Here is a 17,101-nt window from a genome sequence, read left to right as displayed (position 1 = left end):
GGTGGACACTGCATTGTGGTGGACACTGCAGGGATCCACCCGACGGCTGACAAAATCAAGGCCATAGTGGATGCCTCGGCCCCCACTTGCAAGGCAGAGCTACAAAGTTTCTTAGGGTTATTAAATTTTTATCATTCATTTTTGCCCCACAAAGTAGCCATAGCAGAACCCCTCCACAGGCTCTTAGATAAAAACGCCCCGTGGGTCTGGGGAAAGAAGTAGGCAGCCGCTTTTCAGGCGGTCAAGGAGCTTCTTGTAGCCAATAACGAGCTCCACCATTTTGATAAAGCCCTGCCGGTGGTCTTAGCGTGTGATGCGTCACCGTACGGGGTGGGTGCCATCCTGGGTCACCAACTCCCGAACGGGAGGGAGGTTCTGATAGCATATTACTCCAGGACCCTGACCTCCGCAGAGCTCAACTATGCCCAGATCGATAAGGAGGCCTTGGCAATCGTGGCGGGGGTGCATAAATTTAATGACTACCTGTACGGTAGACATTTTACGATCACCACGGATCACAAGTGGCTCCTGGGACTCCTCGCCCCAGACCGCCAGATGCCACAGATTCTGTTGCAGCGCGTCCTGCGGTGGAATCAGTTCCTGAACTCTTATTCATATGCCCTGGTCCACCGCCCGGGCAAGGCGATGGGTCATGCGGACGCCCTCAGTCGCCTGCCGCTGTCCTCCATGGACCCGGCCCCAGCCCACCATGTGATGCTCATTGAAATGCTACCGGAGAAACCCCTCCATGCCGCTGAGGTAGCGAAGGCCATGGGGCGGGACAAAATACTCACGCGGTTTCTCATCTGGGCGGGGAGGGGATGGCCCGAGGGAAAACAGGCCGAAGAATTCAGGGCATTCACAACACGCAGGGAAGAACTGTCCACACACAAGGGGTGTCTTCTCTGGGGAAGCAGGGTGGTAGTTCCCCCCCCCCATTGCGGAAACAAGTGCTGGAGGCCCTTCACGAAACTCATCCTGGTATTGTATAGATGAAGGCCATAGCACGCAGTTATGTATGGTGGCCGGGGATGGACGAGGAGATCGAGCGGTGGGTTCGAAGGTGCCAAGCCTGCCAGGAGTCCCAGCCCGAACCGCCCAGTGCCCCGGTCCACCGCTGGGAAGCCCATAAGAGGCCATGGTCTAGGTTACATATTGACTTTGCAGGGCCATTTCAGGGCCAAACATTCTTCATTCTGGTGGACACTTACACCAAGTGGTTGGAAGTTATCCCCGTAGCCTCCACCTCAACGGTGGCGGCGGTCTGAGCGTTGCGCAGGGTCATTTGCACACACGAGATTCCTGACACCATCGTCTCGGATAATGGGACCGCATTCACCTCCCGGGAATTCTGGGAGTTCTTGCAGAGATACCTAATAAAACACATATGGTCCGCTCTTTTCCATCCGGACATCCACGGCCAAGCAGAGCGGACGGTGCACACCACAAAAGAGGCCCTGGGACGCATAGTACAGGGGGACTGGGACCACCGCCTGGCCGCCTTATTTGACAATAGAATCACCCCCAACCCAGTCACAGGGTTGAGCCCAGCCGTGTTGTTAATGGGAAGGAAGCTGATCACAAGGCTAGACCAGTTGCATCCGGACCAAGTCACCGACCTCCGCAATTCTCCCGAGATAAGGGAAGCGGCTAGGGGGTTCTTTCCGGGGGATCCGGTGTATGCAAGGAGCTATGCAAGCGGCCTGGAGTGGGTAGCGGGTCGGGTGCTGCGCGTGACCGGGTCCCACTACTGCGATGTCTCAACGGAGGGGGGCCAAATCCTGCGGAGGCATATAGATCAGATGCGCCACCGCACCTTGCCGGAAGAGCCGGCTGTAGTACGGAATGAGGATGAACCAACAGCTGCACCCACACTGAGAGCTACCCCGCCCCTGCTGACCGCTCCGACTGATCGAGCGGAAGAGCAGCACTGGGCTGGGGGCAACCCCCCAGGAGTAGGGGCACCTGAAGGGCAACAGGTGGCAGACAGCCATAGGCCGGCCTATCCCCCCGCGGGGAGACCGCCGCCCTGTCCGCCGCAGCAGCTGGGGCCCCGGCCGCCCCGGTGACCGCTCCTACTCCATAAGCGACTCCAAGGAGGTCGACCAGGGAACGCAAGGCCCCCGCTTACTTGCAGGACTATGTGTCCTGAACTAGGGGGGGAAGAGTGTTATGTCTTGAAACATAAGCTAAGGTACCGCATGTCGATCGCTACAGAGGCGACCCAGGCAAACCCACGGGTCCCTGGATGTAGCTCGCTATACGCCACGCCCATCAAGATTTGTGGCGGGAAGTTTGACTGGCCAGGATTGGACTGGTCAGACTGGGGGGCAGTTCCGAGAAATGTATATAAGTGGGACCTGGCCTGTGTGTTCTCTCTCTTGTAATGTACCACCGAATAAAGTATGTTGCCTTCAAACCGTCTCGTCACTCAGTACATTACACAAATAAAAGTATAATAGCCCATATATTACAGTGGGTGCAGTCACACACACTAAGTAATGTACTTTCAATCCACTTTCAGGACATTTTCCTTTGCTGTGTGCAATGGCAAAATCCACTTTCAGTCGGTTTCTGGCTTGAAACTATTATTTAGCATGTGTGACTGGACTGCTTTTTTGTATTTGGTATAGGGTCAGGTTGTAGATAGTGCAGGCAGTTTAGGAGCATAATACCTAAGGAACACTACTTTAAGAGTCACAAGTACTACTTAGTTAGAAACAGTTTGAACCAAGGTAATAATGAGCAGCAGAAAGGGAACACAGCAAGACTTAGGGGCAAGGCTAAGGCAAGACTGGGGGGAGGGGAAGGGCTGCAGCTTACACCCCCACCTGTGCAGAGTACTGCTCCATTATCTGGCTGAAGTGGTGCAATGAAGAGGCTGATCCTCTTAATTGAGACTGCTGCTAGGGCACCCTGCAGAGGCACCCACAGGTGCTCACACTGGACAGAGGACTGCTACTCAGGCAGCCCTTCCTCCAGCTATTGTTGATGAAGGAGGAGCAACCTCAGCTGTCCTAGGGGTGAGCTTTGGAGGTGAGAGTGTTCCAAGAGGCTTCTGGGGGAGCCAGATAAGAAGCTCTGGTTCCTCCAGAGTCCAGCAGGCCTTCTGAGGAGAAACAGGAGGGAAGAATAGAGGAAAAGATAGAGGTGCACCCTAAGGTGCTGACATCTCAACCTCTTCCCTCTCAGGCATCTCTTCCTGTCCACAAAGACATGGTGTTTTTGCTCCAAGCTCCTTGCAGAAGGTGGCTCTGGGGGTGCTTGCAACTGCTGGTCAGCATGTTTACTCATACACCTTTGCTGTCTAGAAGTGCTTCAAGCTGAAAGAGGATACCCACTTCACACATTCCCAACTGTGCAGGGCCTGGATCAGTCATGGGAGAGACCTCAATCATCTCACAACTACTGGTTGCTAATGGCTACCCCTTATCCTTGGTTGTAGACACTGCTTTCTGCAGGCTGCTCCAGGACGCCTGTTCCTGATATACATTCCCTACCCACACACACTGAGCAGGACCATCTTGCCTTCGTTGTACAGGGGTGCCAAGGACCATGTACCCTTCAAGTCTGACATCTAAACCTTCCATCAAGCACACAATGTGCATCTGTCACAGACTGTGCACTACTGGCCAACCAGCAACATTGGGGGTCAGGGCCACCAGACTGAGTATCTCCAGGCTCTGCTGCATGCCAAGGAACCCACCTGGACCAAAATACCTACAGAACTCGTAACAGTGCAGCACAGGGCAATGTTGAAGGTGGTATGAGCTCACCAGTTCACACTTTGAGTTACCTAAAATTAAAATTAAAACAGCAGCACCAAAAACTGTTCTTCATCTTGACAGAGATGGAAGGGGTAGAGTGGGATAGTGTATTCAGACACCAGCATAGTCCACAGGAGCTCCATAAATAATGAAGCTAATGTAAACATTCTTCTTTGCAGGGTGGGAAGTCAGAAAGGAAGAGCCTGTGACATAGGGCAGCTGCAGCAGTTAAACTAAAGCTCCTCCATTGAGACAGTGATAGATGGTGTGTACTGCTGCTGGCAGAGGAGGATCCGCTCTCACTTTCTGAGGCCTTCTCTAGGATAATTTTGTATAAGGTTTCCCTGGGTTTAGCCTTTGGCTTTGGAAGAAAATAATTACTGGGCTTCTATATATTGGGCTGGCCTTGGTTCAGGTGAGATAGCAAAAGTGCCTGCCCACCCAGCATTTGTGAGTGTTTTGTGGGGCTTCTACTGCTATTGCTTCTGCCAATTTAAAAAAAACACCCTCCTCCTGGGATTCTCTGGTGTGACACTGGTTAATTTTGTTGGGTTTGGACTGCTGCCACATTGGCACTGGGTTGTGCTGCTCGGTGCTATTACGTTGGTTCTGCTATCCTTGCAACTCCCCTCTGCCTCTTTTGGATTGTGATTCTGTGCTTGATATCAACCCTGGAATGTGCCACAATGGCACTGGGTTCTGCTGCTGGGCACTAGTATATTGCACTGGTTCTACTGTTGTTGCAGAAGTGTCCCCCTCAGTTTCTATTTCAGAGTTTCTCAGAATTGACCTTAGTCCTATTGGCACTGCTTTTGTTGCTGGTCTTGAAAAAATACCCCCTTACACACACTTCACTTTTTCGTTTCTCTTTAAGAGATTCTCTGGGAGCTGGGCTTCTATTGCCTTGCTATTTTCCCCCACTGGAAACAGTGGAGGATAAGGCTCTTTGGGTGGCTATAGAATCTAGTCCAATCTCTTTGAAAACTGAGGAGAGGCTTCAGCACCTACACTGCCAATTTGGTGCCTCTATCACAACCCCTTCTCCCTGACCACTGAATATACCCCAGATGATGTGCCATTGATTTCAATAGTCCCCATAGGTTATAATGGACCTGAATATATTTGGAATTCCCAAATATACCTGTACTGGTATTCTCTATATTGGGAATATCAGGAAATACCAATGTTTTACAAGTCTCATATACTTGATTTTTTTAAAAAATGATTTTTTTTCTTGTACATCCCTACTGGGGATTGAACCTGGATTCTTTTGAATGCTCTAAAAAAAGGGTGGCCAAACTTGCTTAATGCAAGCGCTACACAGAATAAACATCAGATGGAGGAGGGAGGGAGGGAGAGATGGAAGAAGGAAGGAAAATAGATGGGGAGGAGGGGGGAAAGGCAACTTTATCTTTAAATACATTATCCAAGCCATCAGCTGGCTTGGCTTGAAGAAGTGATTTAAAGGTACAAATGCCTTCTTCAAGCCAGCCAGCAAAGTGGTGGGGGCTTCAAGAGCCACATAATGTATGAAAGAGCCACATGTGGCTCCCGAGTTGCAGTTTGGCCACCCCTTCTCTAGAAGCATGCAATAGGATAGAAGCAGATGCTCCAACACTGAGCTCCAACCTCTCCCCATTTTCAAAGAAGTCAAACATAAACCACAAGGAAGGCTTGGTATGAAAGGAAACAACTTGTGAGCAAATGACACCACCAAGATGGAAACTTTTGCATTTTTGGCACCCACTTGTGTTTCTGAACGGGATAGCACTGGTATGTAAGGTTGTCAGGCAACCCCTAGGAAACTGAATGGGACAGAGACTAAAACGAACAATGTTCTACAACAGCACAAGAACATTTCTGGCTGCATAACAAGAAATACCAAAACGCCATTCTCATCCACATAACTGGAAATGACATCACCTTGTTGCAGGATCCTCGAGCATTTTGTGGATGTAATATTAATTGAATTGACTCTATGGATAATATTCTTTTGGATTGCCGTGAATCTTCAGATTTGATAGCTGAACTAATTTTTTGTCTGTTTATGCAAAGAATCAGTCTTCTTAGTTGTATAGAGATGAAAACAAACAAGTAACATTGCGTGTGGCAAATTTTTGGCAGCTGGAGTAAAATCACATTGTAACTCAAGTAGTAAACCTTAGGCTTCCTTTTAAGTGTGTGATGGCATGCTGTTTATAACCTGATTTGTGAAAGCAGTGATTAAGAAGGATACTCTAGAATCCCCCAAAATCCTATGATAAAACCATAACATTCTAGAGAAATGTTAAAATGTATAGCAACATAATGACATCACTTCTGAGCTGGAAATGATGCCATGGTGTTTCCCTGTCACTCACCTTTGCATCCTGACTTCTTTCTTTGCAGCATCCCACCCATCTTCTGACTGGAATATAAGAACTCAGGGATTACTATTTGTAACAGATGAAGGGAGCTTTAACTCTCAAAAGCTTTAGTGAAAATCACGTTGGTCTCTAAGGGGCTAGTGCAGGGGTAGGGAACAGTGGCTCTCCAGATGTTTCTTGCCTACAACTCCCATCAGCCCCAGCCAGCATTGTCAATGGCTGGGGCTGATGGGAGTTGTAGGCAAAAAAACATCTGGAGAGCCACTGTTCCCTACCCCTGGGCTAATGGAATATAGACATTCTAAGAGGCATAGTGGAACAAAGGTTCATTATAATTATCAGGAATGTATCTGGCTACTTTCAATGGTGTTGGGGGGATTCCCCATTGATGAGTAGGAGTTTAGTAACTGTATTAATGACTATACCCCATCACAATATTGAAGATGTTACTGAATTAGTACATTAGTCATAAAACAATTGCTTTCCATAGTTCAGTTTTTTATTGCCTGATAGTGTATAAAACTGTTATTATTTTCCATTAAATTCTGATGTATACAAAAATGTTATGCTTACCAACAGGTATAGCAACAGCACTAGGCTTCTTGATTCACTCGCTTGGTAAAGTTTGGTATAGTATATTTGGTTTCTGATGGACAAGAAAGGAGCAACTGGATGTTTCATCTAAGGCTGTCTCATAATGCAATAAAATATTGTTGCTTGTATCCTTAGAAATAGTTCTAAGGGGTTATCTATAGATTTATTTTAAAGTACAGGTTTCAGTCAGTCCAAACTGAATTTTATTACATTGTCTGAATGTAGACAGTGCTCTGAAGTCACTGAAGTTCAGCTTTTAGTCTCATGACTACAGTAACTTGCTAAATACATCTGAATAGCACTTCATAGTATGGTGTCAACATTTTTAGAAGTAGACCAAGAACATATTAGGCATGCAAAAAGAGGATCATAATTACTCCTATTCTGAAATCCCAGTTGTACCATGCTCTTTAAAAAGTTTTAATGGCTTACAGGCCTATTTTCAAGTACATATGCAAAATTGTTGTATCACCATAGCTAGTAACCACTGACACCCAGTGCCTCAAGTAAATAATTTCATTTTGTCTTGTCTATTATACTGCAATATTATATTTCTATCAAACACAATCAGAATACCTCTCTCACTTCTCCCACAGCAATTTTGGAAAATTATTAGTCTATTATGTACTGTGCCTATTTAATGCTTATATTTTTACAAACTGAACAGACATGGAACAGAATTGGACATATTGTGTGAACAGATCTGGCTCACATATTAGCATGATGCTTTTGCTAAACTTGGTCAAGTGCTCTAATATTTTTTACTGTGGCAGCTAAAACATCAATTTAGTTTTGGTTTTAGAGCAAACAGGATCATTATGTTTGGACAGTGGTCCAGAGCTTGCTATTTCAGCAGTCTGTGACCTATAAATAATGCAAGACTTTTTTCTTTCTCTAAATCAAATCAGTTTGAACAAGAACCCTAGATGATGATAGCAAAAATTCACTGTTCAGCTATACAGTTCAATATGTCTTCTGGTTCTCTGAATGAATTAGAAATTAAAGCAAGCACATTCTTTTGTGTCATCAGAAACCTGTTCTCCTCTGGGGGAAGATATATAACTTTTATACATTGGTTCTTTTTATTTTAATATATACAAGAATCAAAGTAAAACCCAGCTAATAAGCGACCTGTGTTTTATTTCAGGAGAAAGGATAGGAGGGAAACGATCAGTTTTTTCATGACTTTTGACCTTTGAACCACAACCTTCTTGCCACTAAAGCATTCAACACCTCATTTAATTTCTGCTCACTACACTGGCACAAGGAAAAGGAAAAGGAAAAAATAATCTGGGGACTTCATCAATTTTTCATGAATTTTCATTTAGGCTAGAGCCCCCTCTTACACTGGTCGATAGATCAAGCTGCTGTCTCATATTTAACACCTGGGGCTACAGCTGCTATCTCTGGGGGCTGCCACCAATGCTGTCTGGATCACAGATAGTCATAGCTAATGCTAGGACCTTCATGCTCTTTCTACTTCTTCCAAATGGTGCTGTAGTGCTTGAAATTGAAATCCTATCTCTGTAAACATGCCTCATGATCTTCATTTAGAATAATCAGCAGATCAAATGCTGCAGTTATATACCTGAGTTTACACTGAGTTCCTAACCCTAAGGAGATGACACAAAATATTCCTAACAGATTAGAATTCTTTAAAATAAGATACCAATGAATATTTTTTAGACTTCCAAGTTGCATTTGTTTCCCTAAACTGAGAGTGGGGGACATTGTTCAAGATGATTCTTGCAAAACGTAAATCAAATAACATTCTTGCAAGAATATTTGATATATCTGATATATCACTGAAAATTTAATTATTTCACAGTACTGAGAACTTCATAACCTATTTAGAAGTGTGAAGATAACTTTAAGAACTCATGCATCTTATTTTCCTCAGAACATTTTGAAGAAAAAATGAGCCTCACTAAATAAATGCAATGAAGTGAACAAGGGCAATTTAAAACATGTAAGAGCCTGCCAAGCTCTCTCACAGCCTACACAACCTTACACAGCTGTTAAATTGTTACGGGGAAAGCCATATCAGGTTAAATATAGATATTTTATCTGCTTATTCCAATAAATGCTTTACTAATATTTAACACATACTTCAGTTAATGCTTTCAGACTTTCAAATGACTATTTGTTCAGAACCACTATTTAATTGGCATTCAAGAAGCTGAAATGAAATCAAGGGTTTTGTATATTTTCAATTATTTAAAATCTGTAGCCCATAATCCTACCACTTTCACTAAGAAAAGTCTGAAGTCTTCCTCAGCCTTAGCAGCCTTTCTCCAACTTCTGTTGCTCCTCATCTGTTACCACCAAGTGAGAACAAATATCCATGCAACTACTATGATAAGAAAGGTCCATGCTCAGTGGAGTGATCTATGTTTTATAAGAATCCACATACAAGCATCTATTTTGAAATAACAGTGTGATACATAATGGTGTCTAAATTAAAGCTGATTTGATATGCATCTAGTTTCAGTTTTTGTTCCCCACGTAAAAACAGAACTCATAAATCTATATCTGCGTATTCTCCATGCCCTTGTACCACTGTGGGCAACTTCACTGTGGCCATTTTCATACTCGTGCAATGAAAAAGCAGAAAAATGACAGATAGACAGACAGACACAACTCAAAAGCTGCAGTTTCATTCTTATATGGAAACCACTCATGCCAGGTCTATCTGGATGTGATCTACTCCTTTATCTGTTGGACAAGCTTTATTGCTAACACAAAGAAAGAAGTTTTCAACACCATATCATGTGTTTGATCTGGAGAAATGTGTACTAATGCCTTCTGTTAAACGTGATATAGTAGGCATTCATCTGTTTTCAGCAGCAGTTTTAGGAGGAAACAAAAGAATGTTGGTGACAACAGTTTTCATTAAGCAATTTCTCTAGTGTCAAGAGTCATTTAAGGAACCTCTACATGATTTCCAGCAAGCTATTTTGAAATGAGACTTGATAAAAGTCAAAAACTCCATGGGAATAAGAAAATGACTGACTTTAAAAAAGACCGGTGAAATGATTTGTGGTCATCTCTAGTTAGGCTAGAATTCAGTCACCACAATCCTTTTTCCTAAAACCAAAATTCATTAAATATATTCTTTTTCATCTCATTGTCTGACAGTATCAAAAACAGTAGCTTCATACTTAATAAACCATAGTGCTATTCTAGATTACTAGAGCTACTCTACATCCAGGTTTTTACTGGAAATGACATAGCACCATATGCAGCACTGCTGGGTTGTTGTTTTCCATTCGACCATCACTTGGAAGGATGGTGGGCAATGGAAGCTGGGGCAGCCCTATTTTCAAGTTTGGCATACAAGGAAATGTTGGAATTTCTGACAGAAGTAGTTTCACTTTCCAATTTAGGTTCGGTCTGGCTCTTGCTAGCAGTCAATTCAGTTCAAGTTTTCCTTCTTTGTGGTTATAATAATATTGCCTCTTGCTTATGAACTTTCTTCATGGGGTACCCTTCATCATACTTAGCTCTGGTAATGGCATCCTTCTGGCCACACAGAGAGGTTTCTGTGGACTAAAGAAAGCATGTTACAGGAGCTTGACTTAAGCACTGCCCTCAGAATTAGGGTTGCCAAGTCCAATTAAAGAAAAATCTGGGGACTTTGGGGGTGGAGCCAGGAGACTTTGGGGGTGGAGCCAGGAGACATTGGGGGTGGAGCCAAGAACAAGGATGTGACAAGCATAATTGAACTCCAAGGGAGTTCTTGCCATCACATTTAAAGAGACAGCACACCTTTTAAAATGCCTTTCTTCCATAGGAAATAATTAAGGATAGGGGCACCATATTTTGGGGCTCATAGAATTGGACCCTCTGGTCCAATCGTTTTGAAACTTGGGGGGTAGTTTGGGGAGAGGCACTAGATGCTATACTAAAAATTTGGTGCCTCTACCTCAAAAAATAGCCCCCCCCAGAGCCCCCAATACCCACGGATCAATTTCCTATTATTCCCTATGGGAATCGTTCTCGATAGGGAATAATAGAGTGCCTAGTAGACATTTCCCTCCCCCCCACACTTTCTAAAGGGGGGGAGGGCCTCCAAACTAGGGAATCCCCTGCCCCCTCCCTCTCACACACCCACACTTACCAGATCTTCCTCCGGACAACTCTACTTCCTGTGAAAACGAAAGCAAAAGAAAGGGAGGGGCCGTTCTCAGAAGCCCTTTCTGCTTCCTGCTTCCTGCCCAGCCTTAAAGGGGCAGACATTTTGCAAACGGCTCAGGAGCTCTACAACATGAAGCCTAAAGGTATGTTCTCCCCCCCTCCCCCCCCCCACCCCCGCTTCCAGAGTTTTGAAGAGCGGGAGATGAGGCTGCGAACCCAAAAGTCTCCCGCCAGAGCGGGAGGTTTGGGAAGCCTACTCAGAATTCATGGAAATAACCTCAGAGTACCTCACGTCAGTGGAACCATCTTGCAAGATATGGCTACCCCGAGACATGCTGAAGACTTTAATCCTGAGCATCCAGCAATAAGTAAGATAACTATATATTAGAGTTAGTCTGTCAACCTCAATGGATCTGGGCTATCCATTTCACACTAAAACATTCACCAATATGTACGTGTATTATGCACAAATATATGCTATACACAAATTAAGCAGTAAACCATATCACCATATGCACATTTTTGTCTAGTAAAGAAAATATTTATTTCAAAATTTTTCGACCATTCCACTAATAAATAAATACATATCACATGAAATACTGAATGGTTCTTTCCCATTTTAAAGGAAGCTCTTCTTTGAGTTCTCCTTTCTGCATTCTATTTTTATTCCATAGTTTCCCAGAACTTGAGTCGTTATGCCTTTGATCGTAATCATTTGCTTTCATTTTGCATATACTGAATTGCCTCAGTACTTCATGCCTGGAACATCACTTTGTGGATTATGCTTTCTGTATTTCCACCCCATCCCAGGGCCCCCTCCCCCTGACTGCAGCTGGATAGTTTAGCTGGAGATGGAAAAGTTCCAACTTGAGGCTGTTGCCACCGAGGAAGAAGAAAGAGAAGCCAGAGAAAACAGTCTCCCTCCCCCACCAGGGTGATGCTTGTAGGCCATTTAAAAAAACACCTGGAGATTGGCAACCTGACTGATTCCCTTAAAATGGTTCTTGCACTGGTTACTTTATGCCCACAAAATATCAATAAAACTATTAATGAGGGAGGGGAGAGCTCAAGGGGATCATGTACCTTTACGAGGAAAGAAAAGCAGGAAGTCACTTAGATGGCCTTGCAGTTCAGAAAAAAAAAATTCACCAGTGACCCTTGAGTTTATTTTTTATTTTTATTATTTATTTTGCAAAATGTACCTGCCCACTACAGGACTTGAACAGACAACCCTTGTATAATGAGTACAAAGCTTAACTCCCTGCTTAGTCTAAATTGAAGAGACAAACAAGCATATTTCAAAACTTTTAACTGCACATCCAACTCCTCCCTCCTTCTGTAACTCTGCAAAAAGAAAGGGAAGGGAGTGAGAAATCCAGACCCACACAGGCAAGACTGACATATTTGGGAGTAGGGAATTCTAGTCCTTTATGCTTACTGATTCTGTCTTATGCTGTTTCTGGCTTTTTAAAAGTTTCCCTGAGCAGAGGGCAGAAACAGGAGAGCTGTGGGTGGCACTTAGTACCCACAGAAACAATTCTACTTTAGAAAGAATTAGTTATTCGAAAGCAGATGAGAACAGAAAACCACAGCAAAAGGAGTTTTGGTTACCATGGGGCAGCAGAGTGCTGGAAGCAGTCTGAATGCTGAATGACAGTAAACAAATGCAGATGATAGAAGAAGAAGAGGAAGAGGAAGAAGAAGAAGAAGAAGAAGAAGAAGAAGAAGAAGAAGAAGAAGAAGAAGAAGAAGAAGAAGAAGAAGAAGAAGAAGATGATATTGGATTTATATCCCGCCCTCCACTCCAAAGAGTCTCAGAGCGGCTCACAATCTCCTTTACCTTCCTCCCCCACAACAGACACCCTGTGAGGTGGGTGGGGCTGGAGAGGGCTCTCACAGCAGCTGCCCTTTCAAGGACAACCTCTGCCAGGGCTATGGCTGACCCAAGGCCATGCTAGCAGGTGCAAGTGGAGGAGTGGGGAATCAAACCCGGTTCTCCCAGATAAGAGTCCGCACACTTAACCACTATACCAAACTGGAAGTGGAGCACAGGAAGACAGATATGGAAGTGGGATACACTGTAGAAGGGAAGACTTGGATGCACTGAGAAACTGAGGCAAAATACAAATACAGAAAGAGCCCAGGTCTTAACATCAAAACCAGAAAAATCTGCTTCTTCTTTTAATTCTTAGCATTTTGTAACATGTAGCCCAATTAAGAAATACAATAAACTCAAAAGCTTTTACAATGTTTTGTGTCTATCTGGATGGCCATAATTAAAAGTATTACTTGGGAATGATAGGTTTCTTCCAGTTCATTGGCCAATTTAGTTTACAGGTTATTAGTGAATTCATTATCAGAAATATCACACTAAATGTGCTTGCTATCCCCACTATATACAAGAACTATGAGAACTTGGTAGGGGGTGGGGGTGTATAGTGTGCTGGTTCTCTTGGATTGCCATGCTAGAAAATGCAAAAAGTCAATAAGGTCAGCTGTATTTTCCAATTCCAGTCTGCTAGCGAACAGTGCAATCCAAGGTTTTCCTTCTGATATTTTTGGAGGTAACCATAAAGCTAACCAATTCCTTAGGTGCAAGGTGTCCTTGTTAATATATTCGCAAGCTATTATTCATACTAGTGTCCTCCCTACAACCTCACTAAAATCAATGTAATTTATAGGAGTTCTCGTGCATCCATATTCTACTTTCATATCACATTAGTTTGCAGTTTTTAAATTCCATCTTATCAGTCTCAAGTTATGTATCTAACACAAATATACCTCTGTTTTGGTTTAAGAAAAGACAGAGTTTAATAGAAATCTTCCCTATAAACTCCAAAGAGTGTAATTGGAACTTCAAAGCTATAAAAAAACAAGATGATCTAGTGTTAGGTATATGATACCATTTCAAAACTCCATCTATGATTTCAGTCATGAATTTTACATTTTGTGATCCTTACTTTTAAAAAGCTGTAAAAGAAACCAATTTTTTTAAAAAATGAAGTCTTTTTTAATCTGATTTTCAGTTTACACACAACCTGCCACCAGCTGCAGTGGTTAAAAACTTATTTCAGGAGATTGCACATCATAACTGGAGACTCACTACGGTCACTGGAGAATAAATACTTTTTAATTTAAGAACAACCAGTTACTCGAAGGTTATTCAAAACAAAGCAAAAACTTTTCAATCTATAATCTGGTGGTTCATATATTAGCTTTAAGAAGAAGAACCAGCTGAGGTAAGGTAAACTAAGGAGTAGGTAGCTCTAATCTATGTTTTTAAATCATTAAGAAATTTGAACTGAAGTGTTCAAAACACTTTTCCAGGAATGTCTTTTGCCATACGGTCTGTGAAATGTTAGGATCCACAAAAATTGCAAGGGAGTATAATCATATTGTTGCATAATGGCCCCCACTTTCTTAGCCCCCTCCTTTCCTTTCTACCCTCCCTCTTCTCATATTTCTCTCTTCCCTCTCATGTTTTCACCTTTCTCTTTTCTAGACTTCTCCCTACACCATTTACCATTCCTCCCCATTTTCCTATCTTCCTCTTATTTCCCCCCAAGTTGTCCCGTTTTTTCTCCCTTTGCAGCCTTTTCCACACACATGTACAGTCTCCCTTCCTTCTTTTCTACACCCTGGGTGCAGTCACACGTCACATTAAAAGCGGGTGTGTAGCGCTCAAATTTGAACTGCTGAATATTGATTCGATGCAGGGTTGTTCAGACGAGCATCGAAGAATGCGACTCATTCTGTTGTTGAGCGATCAGACATCCAATACTATCACGCTCTTTTCTTGGAGCATGCATGATCAGATGGTGATTTCTGGGAGGGGGGTCCATTGAACATGCACCCAACTGTTTGGAGGTGGGAAATCAAATGTTGCTTCAGAGGCACGGGGGAAGGGGGAAAGTTTCCGGAATTAACGTTGCCGATTCAAACCAAGGAACTGCCAGGAATTACTTTCCAAGAAATTAGCAGTGACAATGATATCTGGAAATCCTCCACATTGAAAAAAAAAGATTTCTTTCCTGTTCTGAATAGTGGGATAGCATTTCCCCCCCGCCTCCGACCCTGTGTTGATTGGAGAAGCAGAAGCGTCACCTCAGATTCCCAGATGATCTGGCAATGCACATGTCTGCTGGGGCTTTTTTTTTTTTTTAAGGGTGGGAGGAGTGGTAAACATTCCAAGGGGCAGTATCGTGCGTGAGGTGTCCAAACAGGAAAAAGCAGATCTTGTGCTGCTTTTTGAAAAAGGGCCGGACTTTCTGTGCTGTCAAATTAATGCGGCACTGATCCGCAGCAAGTCGGAATGACTCTGGATGACACTCGATTACCAGATGTAATCCGTCAGCGAGACGGAGCTGTGTCGCCACTAATGGTACGTGTGACCGCACCCCCTCTATCTTCCTAACTTTTCTCTAGTTTGCCCTATTCTCCACTTTGTGTTCCTGTCCCAAGCACTGCTGTCGAGATTGACTAGGCTAGGGCCTAGACCAAGGTTCTGTATTTTGGTTGCTAGTCAACCTTACAGTAATGGATGTGATCTTGTGTGATCTCAGTCAGCATTACCTAATTTGGGGAAATTTTAACATCCCAACATCCTTTTTTAAACTTTTGTATTTTTCTTAAAACTTGAGGGTTCCCCCAGGTCTGCAGGAACATGCCTCTTCTCTGTACGTGACATCATTAGCTGGATTTGTGCTAATTTTAGAGAAAGTAATATATAAATATATTGAATTAAAAAAACTTTTTCAAAACTTTGTAATTGTTATTTGTAAAGTAAATGTCAGTCATTCATAACTTAGAGGCAACATTAGAATTAATATGACAACAACACCACTGTATTTTATATGGATGAATCTAGCTCCTTAATTTTGTGGCTGGCTCCCCTAGGTAAAAAGAAAATTTATCAAGGACAGACATAAGTTACTATTATATGAACCACAGAAGAAAAATGTGAATTACCAAAGACAATAAAAGAAGTACAGTGAGCTTCAGGACTGCCTAGAGTGTCTGCCTGAAACACTTAAGCAACTTAAGGAGACCCCATGGAGAAAGAGCCCTGACCTGGATAGCCCAGGCTAGCCTGATCTCATCAGATCTTAGCAGGTTTTGGCCCTGGCTAGTATTTAGAGACCTCCAAGGAATACAAGGGTTGTGATGCAGAGTCAGGCAATGGCAAACCACCTCTGAACATCTCTTGCTTGAAAACCCCATGGGGTCTCCATAAGTCGGCTGTAACTTGATGACACTTTCTACCACCACCACGGAAAAACTACATGTTCTGCCTTACCAGAATATCTGTATTATCTCTACGATATCCTTGCTTTCAGCAAAACTGTTGGGAGTGCATCCAAACATATAACCAATGCAGAAGCTGTCCCTTATTTTAACTGGTCTGCACCTGTATTCTAAAATCTGCACATAACCTGAGCAAGAGATCGAACATCCAATTACATATCTATTTCTTTCCGTTCTAAAAGAAAAAAAAAAGATTGATAGAAAAATGCAGGATGTTTTTGTAGCAGAAACTTCTTTGAATATTAAGCCATACCCCTTTTATGTAGCCAATCCTTGAAGAGTTTACAGGGCTCATTACAGGGCCTACTGTAAGCTCTTGGAGGACTGGCTACATCAAGGGTGTGTGGCCTAAAATGCAAAGGAGTTCATGCTACAAAAAAGCCCTGGAAAAATGGCAGAAGTTTGGTTCTGAATAAATGTCTGCAGCTGCAGATTTACTGTGTCCACTTTGTAAATCAAACTAGCCACATTACCACAACATTCCTAATTGCAACCTCTCAGAATCCTTGGTCAGTATATTTACCTATTTTGCTTGTATTTATATAACATCATAAATGCAGAATAAATGCAAGCAGCTTCCAAAATATTCAGTAAAACTAGGACAAAATCAACTGAATAATTAAAAATTAAAATTCAACTTACAACTACTTGAAAAACCAATTTTGACAATAAAGGAAGTAGGGAAGACTACATATTTCAAGTTCATTTTTACACTACATATTTTGAATACAAAAGATTTTGGAATACAAGTTTGTTAACATTAAGCAGTGCCAACATAAGTTTTCTCTTTATCTCACTCAAGATGTTATACCAGTTACACTGCGAAGTATTTTTTAAAATGGCATATTTTCAGATGCAGTAGTAATAAAACCAAACTTGACATAAAGCTTTTTTTGCAATCTGTTGTGTTCCACATCAAATTTAAACGTCAAT

At 42.9% G+C, this 17,101-nt stretch overlaps 1 protein-coding gene across 12 annotated transcripts in view; it reads right to left on the bottom strand.

The window, feature by feature from the left end:
• Window positions 1–17,101, bottom strand: part of ROBO2 (roundabout guidance receptor 2) — a 1,840,872-nt gene that overhangs the window by 874,802 nt on the left and 948,969 nt on the right. The window lies entirely within an intron of this gene.

The sequence above is a fragment of the Heteronotia binoei genome, chromosome 3, assembly GCF_032191835.1.
Source record: "Heteronotia binoei isolate CCM8104 ecotype False Entrance Well chromosome 3, APGP_CSIRO_Hbin_v1, whole genome shotgun sequence".
NCBI lineage: Eukaryota > Metazoa > Chordata > Lepidosauria > Squamata > Gekkonidae > Heteronotia > Heteronotia binoei.
Note: the sequence above shows the minus strand (reverse complement) of the source record. Positions and strands in the feature narration are given on the sequence as shown.